The sequence below is a fragment of the Thamnophis sirtalis genome, unplaced genomic scaffold (assembly GCF_051295495.1).
Source record: "Thamnophis sirtalis isolate CommonGarterSnake01/CBP01778 unplaced genomic scaffold, rThaSir2_p1.2 scaffold_14, whole genome shotgun sequence".
NCBI lineage: Eukaryota > Metazoa > Chordata > Lepidosauria > Squamata > Natricidae > Thamnophis > Thamnophis sirtalis.
The window spans coordinates 49324727-49342633 of NW_028261394.1; the positions used below are offsets into that span (position 1 = coordinate 49324727).

General features: G+C 59.7%; 1 protein-coding gene across 1 annotated transcript in view; it reads left to right on the forward strand.

Moving 5' to 3' along the window:
• Window positions 1-2278: 2278 nt before the first annotated feature.
• ZFHX3 (zinc finger homeobox 3) overlaps window positions 2279-17907 on the forward strand; it is a 73373-nt gene continuing 57744 nt past the window's right edge. The window contains 1 exon segment of the mRNA XM_087729020.1: window positions 2279-2788. The gene's annotated coding sequence lies outside the window, so the exon portion shown is untranslated.

Consider the following 17907-nt stretch of genomic DNA (forward strand, 5'->3'; position numbering starts at 1 on the left):
GATTGCTTCCCTTAAGGCCGGGGGGGGGGGGGGGACTTGCTGAAACCACCACCAGTCAATCTGAGATAGCTCCTTCCACTTCCCTCCTTCCACTTCCTTCCTCCCACTTCCTTCCTTCCTGATGGAGCTGGTTAAGGCAGTCAGGCAGAGCCATCCGGTCAGGTCTTCCTTGCAGCTGCAGCAGCAGAGCGCACCTCCCTCGAAACTCCCTCATCTTTTCCAAAGCCCTTCAAGGTAGCCAGAGGCCCAGGCGCACCTGCAGCGTTCTTTGTCACCCAGAGGGGCATGTGCTCAGACTGCCAGAGGAAGCTGTGAAGTGTTGGGCTTCTGGAGGCCCCCATAGCAGCCCCAGAGCTTCTCCCAAGGGGCTTGCAAGCAGGGGGCGATCCCTCAAAGGCTCCCCTTCCTGCCTGTGACATTCCTCCATCGTTTTCATCTGTCCTGGGGATCGATATATTCTCCCGCAGCCTCCTCCGAGGAGGAGAGGGACGCCGAGAGCCAAAAGCCGGCATCCAGAGTCCAAGAGTCCGCAGCTCCCTTTGGTTTCTCCCAAGAGCCTCGACAGCAGTGCGGCCAGGCCCCCCTTTTGAGTGGACCTGCTGCCCCTCCGTTTCCTATGACATGTGGATGAGGTGCAGTTTAGCAGAAGCAACGTGCACATTATTAAGCAGCCATTTGATAATTCTAAGAGCGACTCTGCTGGAGTCTGTATTTCAGCATTAGATACAAGGCTGAACTTAGCTTGTGGTGTTGATTTAAAAACCAACCAAAACCTTCTTAGGATCAATGACTACGTTTATTAGAATAAAATGAAACTGACGCCAGGACTCTCATCTAAGGCATTTCTTCCGAATCAGCAGGAGCTGAAGCCAGAGCACCATTAAGGCTGGTTTCTGACAAATAAGTTGCAAGCCATTTATACTTGTAAATTATTAAAATTACAACAAAAGCGTTAATTAAACATAGTCTAATAACCACAATGCTCCAAAAAGCGGTTTGTATGAAATTTGGAAAAGGAATTTCTTCCTTAGGAGGAAGTCAAAATGCACTGACCGGAGGACGCCCCCCCCCCCCCACTGCTGGAAGAGCTCTGCTCCAGGCCGGAGGGGCTTCTGTGGGGCGGGAGGTGGCCTCCCTCCGGCCTGGAGCAACGGCTGCCCCTTCAGCTTGGCCTCCTCTAGGCCGGGGAGGCAGTTGGCTCGCAGAAGGGCCTTCCTGGCTCGAAAGGAAGCGGCGTTTGGGGCTGAGGGAGCGGCGGAGTCTGGGGCGAAGGCCACCCGCTCGCCCCGATCCTTCCAGCGTTTCCGCGGCCCGCAAAGAAGCCCCGGGAGGAAAGCGGGCTCCTCCTCCGACCCCAGCCGGCAAAGGAAGCCACGTACCCGGAGCCGCTTCTCCCAGGAAGAGCTTCTGGCGGGGAAGCGTCGCGAGGCAGCCGGCCCAAGGACGCGGCGACCCGCCAGCTCTTCAGCGCCGGCCGAGACCGCCGCTCCGCCTCAAGGCAGCCCAGCCAGGCCCCTCCGTGTCCTTCGGCCACCAGCCCCGGCCCTCCTCGCGGCCCACTGGCGGCGGCGGCTGTGACTTGGCTCTTGGGGGCTGCGGGCTTCTCTCCAGCCCCTGGGCGCTCCGACTCCGGGCTCTTTGCCTCGCCGGCCAGGCGGACACTCCTCCTGCAGAACCGTACGCAGAGCCCCCTCCGCCCGCCCCTCCTCCTCGCTGCCCAGCCGACCTCCGGCGGTCCCTCGCCGGGCCTTCTCGCCGCTCCGCGGCCAAGTCCGAACCGGACGCCGCCTCCCCGGGCTCCAGACCGAGCAGCGCCGCGTCGGGGAGGGTCCGCGTCTTCCGGAAGGAGGCGCCCCGCCGCGCCGGCTGCCTTGCCCGCGCCGAGGATGCCTGGCGGAAGCCTCCCGGGCCGGGGCGCTGCCGCTGGAAGCCGGATCGGGGCCGCGTCTGGCCGAGCTTCTTCCCGCCGAACCCCAACTTTCCCGGCAACTTCCCCGCTCGGCTCCAGCCAGAAAACGGCTGGAATGCGCCCCTCGCCCTTCCCCTCCCACCCGCGCCCCTCCGCCCGCCCGTCCCTCCCGCCTCCCTGCTTCCCTCGCTCGCTCGCCGCTCCGCCCGCCCGCCCGCGCTCCCTCCCTCCCTCCCTCCCTCCTGCCCGCGCTCCCTCCTCCTCCCCCGCCGCCTGGGCTGAATCTTATTGATCCAGAAGGTGGCTAATTAGCCCTTCCCGTCGTGCCTGGGTAATGAGGCACATGCGCACTGCACTAATCAGCCATTTTTTGCAGGAAACTAATTAGCAGAATAAAGATCCAAAGAGTTTTTTTCCTCCTCCCCAATCAGCAGATCTGAACGCGGGCGCTTCCTGCTCCGGCCGCCCCGCCGTCCGGCTCCCGCCCGCCCGGGCCCCCGCCCGCCTCGCTCCGGGGCGCCGCCGCTCCCGGCGACGATGCTGCTGCTGCTGCTGCTGCTGGGCAGCGGCGGCGGCGGCGGCGGCGGGGGCAGCAGCGGCCCCGGTGGCGCAAGTGGAAGCGGCTGCCGCCCGGCTCCGGCCGCCGCGCCTGCTCCGCGCCTCTCCTCTGCCTCGTCTCGCCGCCGCCGCCGCCACCACCGCCGCCAGTCCGGACTGCAGCTAGGAGCCCGCCGCGCCTGCAGCCTTCATGGGATCCGTCTCCCCCCCCGCGCCGCCCGGGATTAGCCGTCTCGCCGGAGCTCTCGCAGCAGGAGGGGCCGAGGAGGAAGAAGAGGAGGACGGGCGCAGGAGGAGGGAAGACGCCGCCGCCGCCGCCGCGTAAGTGGCAACTTCGATGCGCCCCGCCCGGGCTGCTTTGCATGGGGTGGCCCGGCCCCTTCTCGCCGGATCGGGGCCGCTGCTCCCTCCCCCCCCGGCGGAAACTTTAGGCGCCTCTCGCCGCGGGCAGGTGCTGCGGGCCGGGCCGGGCGCCGGTCTCCCGGCGGCTGCGGAGGGCAGTTGGGAGCGGGAGCGCCCCGGGCCCCGCCGAGAGCAGCCAAATTGATCGGCCCATCTGCATAATCGATCTGGCAGCCACGGAAGCGTCGGGCCGCGGCTGCTCTCGGTCGGCCGCCCTCTTGTGCTCGGGCCCCGGCCCTCCGCAGGACGACCGGAGAGCCACCCGGCGCTTGGTGCCGAGTCGGCCGTTCCGGGCCGCTCTCCGGCCGAGGCCAGTTGGGCCCGGGCTAAGCGCGGCTCCCGCTCGGCCGGGCGACGGTGGCTCCCCGCACCGGAAGGTCCCGCCTGCGCTGAAGCGGCCGTGGTTTGTCCCCAGCCGCGCCGCTCCCGCACCGGCCCGAAAACCGCAAAGTTGAGCCGAGCCGCTTCCTCGCCGAGCCGCTTTGCTAAGCCGCTTCGCGGCGGCCCAAAACTCGGCCGGAAGGAATCCCGGCCGCCTCGGCCAGAGCGCCGCCGCCGCCGCCGCGGGCAACTCTGGGCAGCCTCGGCCATTGCTGCGAGCCACGCATTTTCCGCCGCCCGCTCCGCGCCCGAGCTGCGGTTTGCGTTACACAAGAGGCTGCCGGGCTTTCCGTGGCGAAAGCCTCGCCCAGCAGGCGATTGCCAGGCTCCGCAGCCGCAGGCAGAGGCCTCGGGCGGCCGGGCGAGGAGTAGCCTTGTCGCCGTCCGAGCTGCCCGTGAGCCGGAGCGCCTGCGGCTCTGGACAGGCTCCCGCCCGGGGACGCTCGTGCGGAAGGCGGCTGCTCTGATGAGGGCGGCTCGGTGCGGCGGCTTCGGCTGCTGCTGTCGCTGCTTCCGGTCCCCGACGTTTAGCCGCAGCCAAAAGCCCCGTTCCCGGCCGTGGGGCTCCCCGCCCCGCTTGCCCCGGGGGAGGCTCGGAGACGGGGGTCTTCTGGCGAACGGGAGGGACAACGGGCAGGACAGCCGCGGACGAGCGACCGCCGGCCGGAGCCTTCGGCTTCTCCAGAGGCCTCGCCCGCCGCCCCGGGTCGCCTGGAGTTCGGGTCGGCTCTCGTCAAGCCGTTGTCGGTGTTGTTTGAGCTGGGGCCGCCGCAGGCCGAGGGACGCCCGTGTCCTTCGCGGGGCTGGAGTAGGCCTTGCGAGCGCTGCCGCCTCCTTCCACTCAGGCAGCCGCCGCGGAGCGAGTCCTGGCTCGGCCGCCGAGTCCTGCTAAATATCGGGCCTTCCGCCGCCGCGTCAGGAGGCGTTAATGTCCCTTTGGTGTTGGGTCCTTTTATGCCCCCTTTGTGGCCGTGGTTGTTTGGGTGTCCCCTCCCTACTTCCCAAGGCAACTTCCATTCAGTTGCAAATCCCAGGCCAGCCTCGGCGGCGCCTGCTGCGAAGAGAAGGCGCTGCCCTTCCTGGGCCCCACCAGTCCCGGTCTCTAACCGACCCCCCCCCCATCCTTTTCTCCGTTGTGGGCCAGTTGACTTCCCTGCCCCAGCAGCGCTCCTGCCTTTGAGGAACGGAGGAGCAACAGCCCCTGCCTGGGGTGGGCTTTGAGAGGGGCCTGGGGGGGTCTGGAGAGCGGTGGGAAGGCTGGAGAGCCCTGGGCCGATGTGTGTGTGGGAGGGGGTCAAAGGCACAGACCTTTCCTGGGCTTTGAAAGGCCTCTTTCTGGGGAGGGGGCTCTCCCCTTTCGCAGGTGCCATGGTGGGGGGGGGGGCTGTTGAATGAATTCTATTGAAGGAATGGGAAGCCATTGTTCCAGAGCAAGTCCCTGGATCAGGCCAGGGCGTTTCCAGATCCTGTCCTGCCTTTTTCTCCAGGCGATGTCTAAAGCCGGAGCAGGCTTGGGTGACTGGAGCCCCTCGCTCTGCTTCAGGACACCAGAAACTAGGAAGCCTCTGGGCCCTTGGATGTGTGGCAGATCCCCCTTGATGGTCACAGATGCTGCTAATTAACAGACCCCTTGGTTGGAAACCTCAGGTCCCACCATTGCCTCAGCTCCCCTCAAACAGAGCCTGGTGGGGAGGGGGCTGAGCCTTCTTCCCTTGCTGCCCTTGTGCTGGAATTCTGGGGGGATGAACGGGGAAGGTAGGCTGAATTCGTGGGCCAGGCTGTCGTTTTGACCCGTGGAAAAACGCAGCGTCGGCTGCCTAGATGAGGCAAGGCCTTGTTTTGAAAGCCTGACCTCCTGCTTTCTACATTTTGAAGTGTTCTTCTTCTTTAATGTTATTTCTGCCATTACAGCTTTCCTTATTATGCTGCAATTTTTTTTTTTATTACAAAGAAAAGAGTCATTACTACCACAACCCAAGGTTTCAAAATCTCATTTTCTCGGTTCCCTTGAAGTATCCCATCTCCCACCCAGTTGTCTATATCAGAATGAGAAATGCTGCGGCTGAAACATTTCTGAGCCATGGACTCGCAGCTGACTGGCAGTTGTGCTCCATTTCCAGGGAAGGCTGGGCCCTAAATAGCTTTGGGGTCGACTAGATGCCGTGTCAGGAGAGACCGAAAAATCAGAGGGCAAAGCCTTCTGCAAGCACTCGGTTGTTTGGCCGTGGTTCTAGAAATGAGCGGATACACATGGACTGTTGTGGGAGAAAGATGTTAGTTGGCTGAGGAGCCTAGTAATTACGGGTGTGTGGAGAGACCCAGCTGGGGTCGCCAAGAGAGTGGTCCGTGCTTGGTTGGGGGGGGGGAATTGCTGAAGGGCCCCCTCCCAGTTAAGGAAGGACAGAGATGAATGGGCCTCCCGTATTGCAGCCCAGCAGAGGGAGGGAAGGAACACGGTGCCTGGCCCCGAAGAGAGACCTCAGCCGGGGATGGGGCAGCAGTTCCTTCCAGGCCCCCCCAGGGCTGATGATGTCTGTGAATGAAGCCTCCACAACCACCACAAGTGAAGAGGAGGAGGCCGATGGGAGCTTCTCGGGGAATGTGGCCCTATGCAGCCGGTGCAACCTTGGCTGGGTTTTATTCCTGCTGGGCCATTTCAGGAAGGAGAGGAGGGAGAGTCTGGTGTGGCCCAATGCCCTCGCCTGCCTCCAATCGCTCTTGGGCACAAGAAAGGGGTCTGGGCAGAGGGCTTGAGAGGAGGTTGCACAGGGCACCAAGGCGGCTCTTCAACTGGTTCCACCATTTTTTGTTGTAATGAAGAATTTCAAGTTGCTTTTCCATGATGGTGGCAAAATGAAGAACATTCCTTGTGCTGACTAGGAAAGCGGCCTGGTTAGGATCTGTACGGCCTTTCATTAGGTGGGGTCGTGTTCTTGTTTTGGGAGCCTTTCCCAGGACTTGTGGCTGTGGGTGTCGAGGGGTTTTGGAGGTTTTTGGAGTTGCCAGAGGAGTTAAATTTTCGAATGGGAACGTTCCTTCTGAGCATTTCCAAGTCCTGGGGAAATCCTCCTTAGCTGATCCCATTGTGGCCGGGGGGGGGGGGGGGGGGGAGTCGGTCCCCCCCCCACCCGCCTCCCACTGCGTGAGAAGGCCTCGAGGGGCTGAATGATTTTGTGCTGGCAACTGAGCAGTTGTGATTTCCTGGGCTGCATCATCTCCCTTTTCTTCAGGAAGGGAAGGGAAGATCCTGGCTCCCTTGACTGGGCCTCTGCAGCAGACCCTGACAGGCAGGTTGATAAGGGGCCATCGGGCTCCTGTGGCCCAGCGCAGAGCTGGAACCAGGCATTTACTGGTTCCGGCCCAAGCCCAGGAACACCCACGGGCTCCCACCCTGCAGCCCTTCTGGCGCTGGGGCCCAGCTGGGGCCTTGGGCTTTTTTGGACAACGGCCATCGCAACTGCCCAAAGGCCCAAAGGCCATAGCAGTGTGTTGCCCAGGCGCCTTCTTCACCTGGAACAGACCAGGCTGCAGGCGTGGCCTCTGGGCGATGCCCTACCTGGGCAGGGGGACCGGCCAAGAGGCTCTCTGGGGGAAAGAGGAGGGCCGTGGAGGGAAGGGGCCACAGGCCTGCCTTTTCCTGGGGATTCAGTGTGAGAGGAGAAGGGCTGCCGCCTTCTTGGGGTCTGTGAACCCCTCGAAGGATTGTTGACACTCCTGGCGGGGTTGAAAGGTGGAGGCAACGTGTGGCTGTTGCTGACTGGCAGGGGCCTTCCTCCTGGCTGGCAGGTGCACGAAGAGGACCCGTCCTCATCACCTGCAGCCTCGGTTGTGCCTGGCAGAACTGTCATGGCTGGATAAGTGCACCGAAAGGACCTCTGGTACCACGAGGAGCTCCAGAGCTTCCCGGTAACCTTAGGCTGACCTCTGCTGATGTCCGACAGGATTTTCTCACCCGACTCACTTCCCCCCCAACAAGTGCTGGCAAACTAGACGTTGTAAGGCAGGAGAGGTTAAGGCTAAAGGAGGACATCATCTGGGCTACTGCTGACCACCCAGAAGAAGCCCCCTCGTCCGAGCAGCCATCCTGTCAGGCTCTCCTCAGCCGCAGTGAGCCCGGCTCTCCCCCCTGGCTCTGGCCTGGGCTGTGCCAGGCCTTCCCTCAGGGCATCCAGGGCCCTTTTGGGGGGTCGTGGGGGAGTATCTGGAACCGATTTCTTAGGACAAACTTCTTTTACCATTCCGAATGGCTCAATTTTTATCACTCCACTGTGGCAAGCACCTCTGCTCAGCAGACCCTGTCAGATGTTCCCTTAGTCCAGCTGCCCCCCAAAGCTCCAGGGCATCTCTGCCACTCCCCTTCTAGCCCGCTTTGGAGGAGTTACACACCTTCACAGGCAGCAATCAGGGAAGCAGAAGCACCAGGATTAATTCAGGGGGAAATAGATGCAGGAGAGCAGCCGCTCTCCCCAGGGGCCAGTCCCCACTTGGGGGCCCCGCAGCCTCTGCCCTGCCTTGCCTGTAGCTGCTCCGAAGGGTAATGGGACTTTTAATTTGGCTTAAGGCTGGTGGTGGACATCTACGAAGTTCTTGGTGCTCTTTGAGTTTCATTGCCCAGCTGAGCAACGTCCTCCGTACCGATCCGTGTTCCCTAGTCGGCAGGCAGAGATCTCGGCTCAGAGAGCAATAAAAACCCTCAGCTGCGGAGGTTCTGTTGGGGCCTCCGTCTTGTTCCTGGGGTGGTTTTGCCCTCGTAGCTCCCAAAGGTTCCTTTGCTGCATTTCCTTCGGTTGCTTGGAGAACTTTCCCCCGTGGCCTGTTGCCCTCCTTGGGACCCAGGTGCCCCGGAAAAGGGCTTCCCTCGGTCGCACGCGGGGGATTGCAGGAGGGCTCCAGAGGAAGCGTGTCTGCAGAGGCTTTCCCAGCCCTGATCCCTCCGTGAGCTCCGGGAAATGACGCGCTCTGAAGCAGGCGCAGCTCAATGCCAGGGAGCTTGGCAGCACCATTAGGGCGCCTGGCCAAGGGTGCTCCTTGCTTGGATTGCTCACTGCAGGGCCGCGGGGGCCGCTTCGTCCTGCTGGCACTCGCATCGGCCGCTGCATTTTGAATATCTTTTCTGAAGCTGGGCTTGCCCCTGGCACGCAGCCAGCACTTGCATAACCATGATTTATTGAATCAAGCACAAGGGCCTGACTTTGCAGAGCAGGCTAACCCATAAACTCTGGGCTTACACAATGTTGGATGCCGGAATCGAGCAATGGTGGTCCTGGCTTGGAGGGAGACCCAAGTGTGGCTGCTTCCTCTCTTGAGCTTGAAGTGGACGCGAGAGAGGAGGGACGGGCGAGTTCCCCAGGGAGGGGCGCTCTGCTTCTGCGCAGAAGGAGCTGTGCTGATCAGACCCTCGGGGGCTCATTCGCTTCTGAGGGGGGGCATATTGGAGAAGCCAAGATGGTGGCTGTTGTGGCCACGGTAGGAAGCCTGCATGGAGAGGGATCAGCTGCCTGGAGATCTGGTTTTGCTGTTTGGGGTGGGTGAAAGGCAGCAGCAGCAGCAGCACCGGGAAGCTAAAAATGGGACTCTCTGAGAAGACTTGGTAGTTAACCCTTTGTCCCCCCTTGTGCTCCCCCCTTCCAGTTTTGGGAGGGGGGGTCCTTAGGGAGCAGAAGCTGAGGTGGGATTGGGCAGAGCCGTACCTGGCCATATAATCCTTTTTTTTTTAATACAATTTTTTTTTTAATTTTTATTAAACGAACAACACACACAAAAAAATAGTCATCTGACATTACATCTTGTAGAAAGTGTGGTTATAATGAGCTTTTGTGCATCTCTTCCACAGTCATTACATCCATATCAAATATCAAAGTTCTTAATGAGTCTTACTTCCAACATATCATAGTTCTCATCTGACTGAAATTGTTTTGCTGTCCTTTTGCCTAGAATAATCCATAGTTAAAAAACCACCTAATGGCACTTCATTAATTATTACAGAGTCATCCAAGAGCCTTAAACCTTTATCACCTGGCCATATAATCCTTGAGCTGCCCATAGGCCCCGGGGTCCCTAGAAGCACCACGGAGAGGGAACGGCTTTCATCCCCATGGGTCCCTGGCCAGTGTAAATGGGTGCCAGTGGTGGGTTCCTGATGCCAGATACCTTGGAGGGCTTCTAATCCCACCCCCTGCTGAAGCAGGAGACCGGGACCATCTCAGACAAATGGATTGTCCGATCTCTTCTTAAAAACTCCCACAACGTCTGGAGGAAAGGTGAAGGGTTGTTCCTGTGAACAACAATCTTTTGCTCTGCTCAGTTAGGATTTGCCTCTGGCCTTTGATCCTGCAGTAAAACTGCACGCATACAAGTAGTCCTTGACTTACAACCAGCCACTTAACGACAGTGCAAAGATACAGCAGACTAAAAACAAAGTTATATATGATGTGTCCTCAAAGTTGCAACTGCCGCATCACCCCCAAGATCTTGTGATCGTACTCGGGTAGCAACTAGCATTTACAAGCTGGGTTGCAGCCCCCGTAGTCACCTGGCCACATTTTATAATTTAATCCTTAATGACAGTCATAAAACGGTCCTAAAATTGACTCTGGTCACATGATGACTTGACTTACAACTGCAGTGACTTACAACTGAAATTCTGGGTTCTATAAGTTGAGGACTTACCTGTAGACCTTTCCATTAGCTGAGGTTAGTTGTTGTTCAGGCTTTTAGGCTGGTACGAGTAGGGCAGGAGTAAGACCGCTGGTGGCCGAGTACCGAGACTTGGGCTAAGCAGGGATTCCTGGATTCTAGAGGATGAAGATGTGCCTCCTGTGCTCACTGTCCCTCATGCCTTCGTCACCCCCAAATGGATTTCTGCAGTTTCCTCGACACGGGGCTGCCCTTGAAGGTCGTCTGGTTCTGAATCAGCCCACCTGCATGAGCAGCACCAGTTCCCAGTTGCTTTGCAGAGGCAATTTAGGGGGCTATTTTTAATTTTTAAAGCACTGCACGGTATAGGACAAAAGATTTGTGGGACCCCCCCCCTCTCTCTGCCCCATTAGGTCAGAAAGGGTGGGCACACTCCAAGTTGCCTCCCTTAAATATCTTCATCTGTTGGGACCTTGGAGGTCCCCTTCTTTGTGTCTCCTCGCTCCTTTTGGGTATCCTCCCACCTGAGACTGGGAAAGGCCTCCAGGCCCTTCCCCCAAGCGGTGGGCTTAGGAGGGCAAAGGAGGGCAATCGTGGGGTTGGTCTGGCCCCTGGCTGGGAGCGGGGTCTTGCCCTCATTCTTGTGTTTACTGGCTGTTGAGGGCTGCCTAGAATCAGTGTATGAAATAAGTAGAAATCTAAATTCTTTAAATAAATAAAATCTGGATACCGAGATCCGGAGCGCAGGGAAACCAGGCTTTATTGAAATGATGATTAATTAACGTTCTGATGAAAGCATGGATGCGAGGAGCCAGTTCCGAAAACCCGAGAGATTTATTGTATCGGACAGTGAAAGGGAAGCTGCAGAAGGTGGGCGAGGGTGATGGATGAATGAGGCCGGCTGCGGATGAAGAAGGGGGTGCAGGCAGGTTTTGGCTCTGGCGTCTGGAGGTGAAGCTGGGCGCGTCCTGGGGGTGAGGACTCCCACTGTTATTTTCAAAACCTCGCTCCCCTCCTTTGGCCTCGGAGGTTTCTGAATATATCTCTGCCTCTTTGAAGGGCCTTCTAGAAGTGGCTCTTCCGTCTGATGTAAAGTCCTGGGGTGATTGATAAACGACCAGAAATGAAAATGTGCCCAAACAGAAGCAGGAAGACCTCAGCGGACACTAAATGCTCCCATCCTCAAAGCCAACGGGGTCTCAGAATGGCCCTTTCTCAGTTGGCGATGGAGGAACACGGACTGCAGTGGGGGCAGAGGGGGGGGAGGCCGGGAGGCAACTCTTGGAGGGGCAGCTAAGAGGCCTCCGTTGCTCCTCAGCTGGCTGGAGGTGGGGGTCCTCCTCCTAAGTTTGGTTTCTGGGGGTGGGCCCCTTCTTCAGACCCCTTCTCACCTTGTGGCTGCCGCCCCCCTGCTCCCTTTTCCAGAGTCTGTTTAATTTATATTTCTGGTGCTGCTGGATCTTTTTGTTTTTATAATGGATGGATGGATGGATGGATTGGATAGTTGCCATTTATATTTTGTGAACCTGTCAATGACTATGATTCTCCAGACTTTCCCGCTGGCTTCCAGTAGCCCCTTGCTGGATTCCCTGTTCAGACCGGCTCAGGAAAGTCTCTGGGCGAGGAAGCTGGGCTTTGACCCAACAAGTCCTCCCGGCCACCACTCTCTCCTCCATTCTGGCCTGACACCTGGAAGCGAATCACAATTGAAGGGGAAGGGGAGTGCAGGCAGCCCCCCCCCCTCTTAGCAAGCAGCGTCTTGGGCCGGACCAGTCAAGCAGCCAGGGGGGTCCTTGGATGCAGGTGAGGTGGGAGAGTTTTGTGCAAGCCAGGAGCTCCTCATCTCCTGCTGGCTGCTCAAATCTTGCTTGGGAAGAACAGGACTCGTCTCTTTCAAGTTAGTTGCCGTTTCAGGAATGTTGGCCCAGAAGGTGCAGTTTTTGGATCAGGGTATGAGAGAAAGTATTTGAGGAGGAGCCCTTTGCTCTTGGCCCAAAGGGAGCAAAGAGGTGCCATCTTCTCCCTTGCAGGTGCCTTTGGGGCCTCTGAGAACCGGGCCAGCCTCATGATTGGGGGAGGCGGTGGGATTTTCCAGGGGAAGAGACCCTGGACTCGTAGCGCGTGGAGGGTTGGCCTGGGCCTTGCACAGGAGGCCTTCCAAGCAGTGAACCAGCCTCTTTGGTGTCTTGTTTCCAAAGCGAATAAAAGCTGTTATTGCTTAAGGCCTGAAATGAGGGTCTGCTGTATTCGGAATAGGCCTGATTTGACACGGAGACACGCTTGGTCCCACGGACAAGAACGGCCGTTGCTCTGGGCTGTTTCCTCTCCCGCTGCCCGTCTCCTTCCCCCTTGGAGTGGACCGGGTGGCCTTATGGCTGTGGCTCTGATGAGCATGCAGGCCTGCAGAGCACTCTCTCCCTTCTGGTCAGGGGCAGCCTCTGCCAGCCACGGTGGGTGGGTGGGTGGGTGGGTGGGGAAACTCCCCTGGGCGCATGGAAACTCCGTGCCTGGTCTTGCCTTTCCTCTTCCAGAGAAGTAGCCTGGCTAGTTTGCTCCACTGGGGCGGGGGGGGGGGGGGCTGGGAGTGTGTGTGTGTGTGTGTGTGTGTGTGTGTGTGTGTGAGAGGGGGGGGGTGCTGCTGGGGCCCAGTTCGTCTTGGGCTCCCCTCTGCCTGGGCCGCTTGTGATGGCTGTTTGCCCAGACTGAGGCTCTCCTCCTCTGCCTGGGGGAATTGGCAGGCTGCCCCCTTTCAGTGACCCTCCCTGAAGCTGCTGTCCTGGGTGGATTTACATATGTTAATTGCTTGCCTTGTCCTGGCTTGTTAGCTGTGATATGTGGCTGCATTTGTATGCAAATAGTAGCAACTTGCTGCTGAGTTAATTAGTGCTTTTCACTTTATTTCCTGCAGCTCTGAAGGGAGGCTGGTTGCTCTTCCTCCAGCTGGCTCCCCCCCCCCCCCCGCGGGCACTGGCTGCAGTTGCTGGGAGTGGATAAGGAGAGTCCTTTTGCTCTGCAAGGGAAGGAGGTCGGAGGGCTCTTCTCCTGGCCCCTCGCAGGTTCAAGGGGCCACCCAGCCGTGGCTGTGGGAGAAATGGGGTGTGCGTGTGTGTGTGTAGGAAGGGGGACTCCCCCTTCCTGCCTTGTCCCTCCTGTGGGCAAGGCTGATGGGGAGGGCCGAGGCGCCAGATCCTCCGCTGTATTGGGGGGGCCCCTCGCTCAGCCTCCTGGCTCAGGGCTTTGCTGCTGCCTTTGTGTGCTTGGACTCCCAGCGCGCCCTGTTCTTTGGAGGGGAATGGCCTTGCGGGGGGGGGTGCCCTCCGCTCCCTCTGCCCAGGAATGTTGGGCCTCCAGCTGGCTTTGGTCGTGGGGGCTGGGGGGCTGGGCCTGGGGTGGGTGCTTTGATCACTTTGCAGGAGGAAAAGGGGGCTCTTCCCTCTTGCTGCTGGCGGAGCCGATCGCAGGGTGGACCCCCTTCCCAGACAGGCCCTCACAGTGGAGCTGGGCACCCAGGGATGGTTGGGTGGAGCCTGGCCTGCTTCAGGTTGAGAGGCCTAAAGGTTGCCGGCCAAGCGCTTTCTTCCTCTTGCGAGGGGGTCTCCAGGGACCACGTTTGGGGCCTTTCAAGGAGAAGGACCGCTGGGGGCTTCTCCCCAATATTTCTTTTAACAGGACGCGTTTTGCTAAATTAACGTAAGAATTATTTCAGAACATCCGTTTCTTTGTTCTTGTGGTTGCAAGAATGAAGAAAGGCATTTTCAGAAGTAATTCTTACGTTCATTTGTAGGTAAGCATGTAGGAGGAATTGGCTCTTGGTTGGGTTCAGAAAACAGGGCGTCACTTTTCCTCTGGTTTGTTCTTCCTATTCAGAGAATAATAGCTCTAAAATATAGGAGAGCCCATTTTTGTTGAGTGGCCAGAAACCTTGGGAGGACTTGGCAGGATCAGCTGGGCCGGCCCTTCCCTAGCAGGGTCAAAGCGAGGAGGGGCTGCTGGGGGCCCCTCAGTGGCCCTTTCCAGTCCTCCTCACAATCACTGGGCAGATCTCTTGTGGTTTGCAGGCGGGGGGGGGGGTGGGGTGTCAAGTGAGGAGTGCCCGTTTCTGCCCGAATTCTGGCTCCAGCCTTTGCTCTGCATGTCTCCCGTCTTCTTCACCGTCAGGCCCTTTGTTTACATCTGTTTCTCTGTGAAGCGAAGGCCGGGCTGCGGCTGGGAGGAGGAGGAGGGGTTGAGCCGCCCCCCCCCTATGCCTGAGTGAGTGGAGGGGCTGCCGGCCTCCCAGCCAGCGGGCTAGAAGGGGGTCCCTGCTCCATGGAGCCTCCATCCTGCCCTTGGCCCTCACGTGCTCGGAGGGTGTCTGGCCGGCTGGGGGCTGCCAGGGCCTCCTGGGGAAGTGAGACCCCCTCCCCCCTCTGGTTGTCTTTCTTGTCTGGCAGCCGAAGGGACCCGGGGGGGGGGGCTGGGAGCGCAGAGCTGCCCTGCTGCATTCCTCCGCAGCTGGGCTGGCTGGCTCCGTTCCAGGGGGAGGGAGGGAGGGAGGGAGGGAGGGGGGAGGCTACCTGGCGGACAGCGCGTGTGCCTGGGGCTCTGCTGCTCCTCTGGGAAGGCCCCGTGGGCAGGAGCGGGACTCGGGATGCTTCTGTGGCTGCTCTGCCTCTCCCAGGGCTGCGCAGGGAGGTTCTCCTCCTGCTGAACTTCCTCTCAGCCCCGGGGAAGCCTCGGCCGCTCCTTCTGGGCCCTTCTCTGAGCCCAGCCGGCTGCCTCTTCTGCTTGGAGGCTGCTTGGAGGAAGGAGAAGTGACTCTCTCCCAGTCCTGCAGAAGCCCCCTCCCCCCCCCCCCGGGCCCTCTTCCACGGGGTCTGCAGGCAGGGCTCAGCTGAGGCCTCTCCCAGAGAGCCCCCTCCCACCCGCGGCCTTCCTCAGGCATCCTGAGCTGGTGGGTTTTCTGGCTGCAGCCACTGAACATTTTGCCGGAGCGGCTCTCTTCCCCTTGCAAGAACGGAAGCTGGGCTGACGATGAATGGAGCATTGTCTATGGCAGCTGCCTTCCTTCTCCTCCTCCTTCTCTGTGGCTTTGTCTCTCCAGCAAGATGGGGGCTTACTGAATCCCCCCCCCCTCAAGTGACTCCTGGCCTCCTGACCTTCAGCTTTGCAAATTTGAGGATGGGGCAGAGCCCCCATGGCTCCAGATATCCCTGCTGGGACAAGGGAGGTGCAGCTGTGGACATCCACGGGGTGAAAAGTTCAAATCTGCACTTCAAAGGAGACCGAAGGGCTGGACGGGGGTCAAATTCCTGGCACTGCTGCTGCTGCTGCTGCCCCTTTGGTTCAGGTTGGGAGGGGGACCGGGTAGCCCCGTGCATCTTCTGGAGGGACCCCCAAAGCGAACCGAGAGAGTGGAGAGAGCGTGGGGGCTGAGGTCCTTCTTGGGAAGACCTGAGACGGGGAGAGTTGTGGGAGCTGGATGTGTGGGTTCTTCTCCAGCTGCTTGGTCTCCTCTGGCCGGCCAGATGAGTGGATGCGGCTGTCCCCAGCTCACCCCTGGTCTGGTGGGTGGCTGGTGGGGACTTAATGCCTTCCGGACTTCCATCCCCCTGGCCAGGGGGACAAGGGAAGAGCGTAGCTGGAAGGCAGGCAGTTTTCCGCAGCCTGGGGCCTCTGGTTGTAACCTTGAAGAGAGGTGGGTTCCTCCCCCTCCTCCTCCTCCTCCCCACTTCTGCTTGCAAAACAGCTGCTCTTCTCAGCCAGGGCTCCAAGGCTGCTTGTGGGCATCCGGAGGCAGTTCCCAGGGGCGCTCTGGGATTTGGGTGGCTGCAACGACACTGGGACCCACCAAAGGGATTCCAGAGATGGGCCCAGCGCCGTTGCTCCCAACTTTGCCCTGAGTAATCTAGGGCCAGGGTCATCTTCTGCAAGGACCCATCTCCCCTCTCTCCTGCCCCTCTTGAGGGGTCTAGAAAGCAGGTAAGGAACGTGGGAGGGTGGGTGAGCCCACCCAAACACTGTTCCGGTACGGTTGCCGCTGCTCCCAGCTGCCACCGGTACGCCTGTGTGTATCGGCCGTACCCCACCACTGTTGGTGCTGCTGAGGGGTCGGGGGTGCTTGTGGTCCTGTTAAAGTATGGATGGGTTTGGAAGTGTGGGTTGAGGGCAGTGGTCGTCTTGGCTTCTGGAATTCTGGCTTGGTGACTTTAAGAACGTATTTAGTGCTCATTTGGGGAAATGAATCTGGCCTTCTGTTGGAGCAGGAAGCGGTGGGTCCGGACAGACGGCCTCTGCTTACCCACGTGGTCAGTCCTCTCAGCCACACTTCCTGTTAGGGTCTGCTGCGTCTCGTCGGATTGCAAAGCAGTCAGGGAAGGTTTTGCCCTGGGATGGCCAGAGCGAGCCGGGCGCTGTGGGATGATGGCATTAGAAGCGTTTCCCCCTGTCCTGCCCGGGGGCTTCTGGGCTCCTGGCACCCGCCGTCTCCCTCCTGGGGCTGCCAAAGGGCCTTCCCGGGGGAGCTGCATTCCTTCCTTCGTGGGTTGGAGCCTTCAGCCCGAGGAGGAGGAGGAGGAGCCCTTAGCCTGAATTGATAAGGAAGACTTCCTTCCTTATCTGGGGAATGGTTGGAAGAGGAATGGCCCTCCTGCCTGGATAGCAGGTGAGCCTGAGTGATTGGGGGGGGGGGGGGCTCCGCTGCTCTCCCTCCCTCCCTCCCTCCTCCCAGGATGGTGGCTGGTCCATTTACCAGCAGAGTCTCTGTTTGGGGTTGGCTCATTTCCTCCCAGCCTTTTTCTCCAAACAAGATCTTCTGGCCTCCAGATTTCTGATAAATTGATAAGAGGAATTGTGGGAGTCAATAGAGTTGTAGACATTTTGCCAATATAACCCTAGTGCTATTGATCTGCCAGTAAATTAAAGTCTTACTTAGAAGCTGCCGATATTTCTAATCGCCTTCCTCACCAATTACAGCCTTCCAGTTACCTGGGAAAGACAGAAGGCGAGAGCCTCGCAGCACAGGCGGAATAAAACCAGGCCTTCCAGGGGGGGTGGCTCTGCCCCCCCTCCCCCCGGGAGCTTTTCCGATAACCTTCATGCTCCTGGGAAGGGTTTGGGCCAAGACCCGGGGTCTCCGCAGCCGACTTTTCTTTCTGGCCAAGTGGGCAGGTCAACATTGCAGGGACCCAGAAAGGGTCCCTGGGCCTTCTGGGGGACGAGCATGCTCAGAGTGGGAGGGGGGGAAATGCTCCATTGAGTCACCCCCACCCCCAGAGATTTCCATTCTCTGCTCCAGCCCTGCCCTGGCAGCAGAGGGGACCCTCCCCAGCCCAGTTTCGGAACTGCTTCTTTTCAGGTGTTTGGGGGGGGGGCTTGGGAGGGGCTCCCCATGGCAAAGGTTCCGGCGATGGCTTTGCTGGCTGAAGGCTATTCCCCAAGTGAGTTCCAGCAGTGGCTCCAACTCCAGCTCCATCAGTGGCAGCAGAAAGGGTCCTTCCCCGCTTCCCCCAGGCCTCCCTGCATGGGCAGCCCCTGCACGGTCTGGGGCCCAGAAGAGAGGCGGCAGAGAGGGCATGGCAGGGGTCTCTGCACTGGATGGGGGAGCAGCTGGGGCACCTGCTTGTCCTGCTGCCCTTTCCCTTTTCCCCACAGAAGCAACCCCAGCCCGGCCTTGGGGTGCCTGAGAAAAGCTGCCCTCGGAGCCCTCCCGGTGAGCTCCCATCCCTGCTATCTGGACGGGATCGGCTGCTCTACTCAGCAACCCTGGCTCTTCCGGTGCGGAGGGGCAGAACGCTCGTGATTGGCATTGCTTCTTTCAAAATGGACCAGAGGGTTTTTTTGGTGGGGGGGGGGAGGCAGAACGATGCAGCACCTCCTGACCCCTCAGAGCCGAGATTTGCCCAGTGGGCAGCAAGGCATCCCCTGGTGCAGGAGAGCAGCCAACAGAGTCTCCCGCTGGGCCTGCGGATGGAGACTCTTTTTCCCCAGCTGAGAATCCCCTCCACCTCTGGGGCCTCGGCACCCTCCGGCCGGCCTCCCAG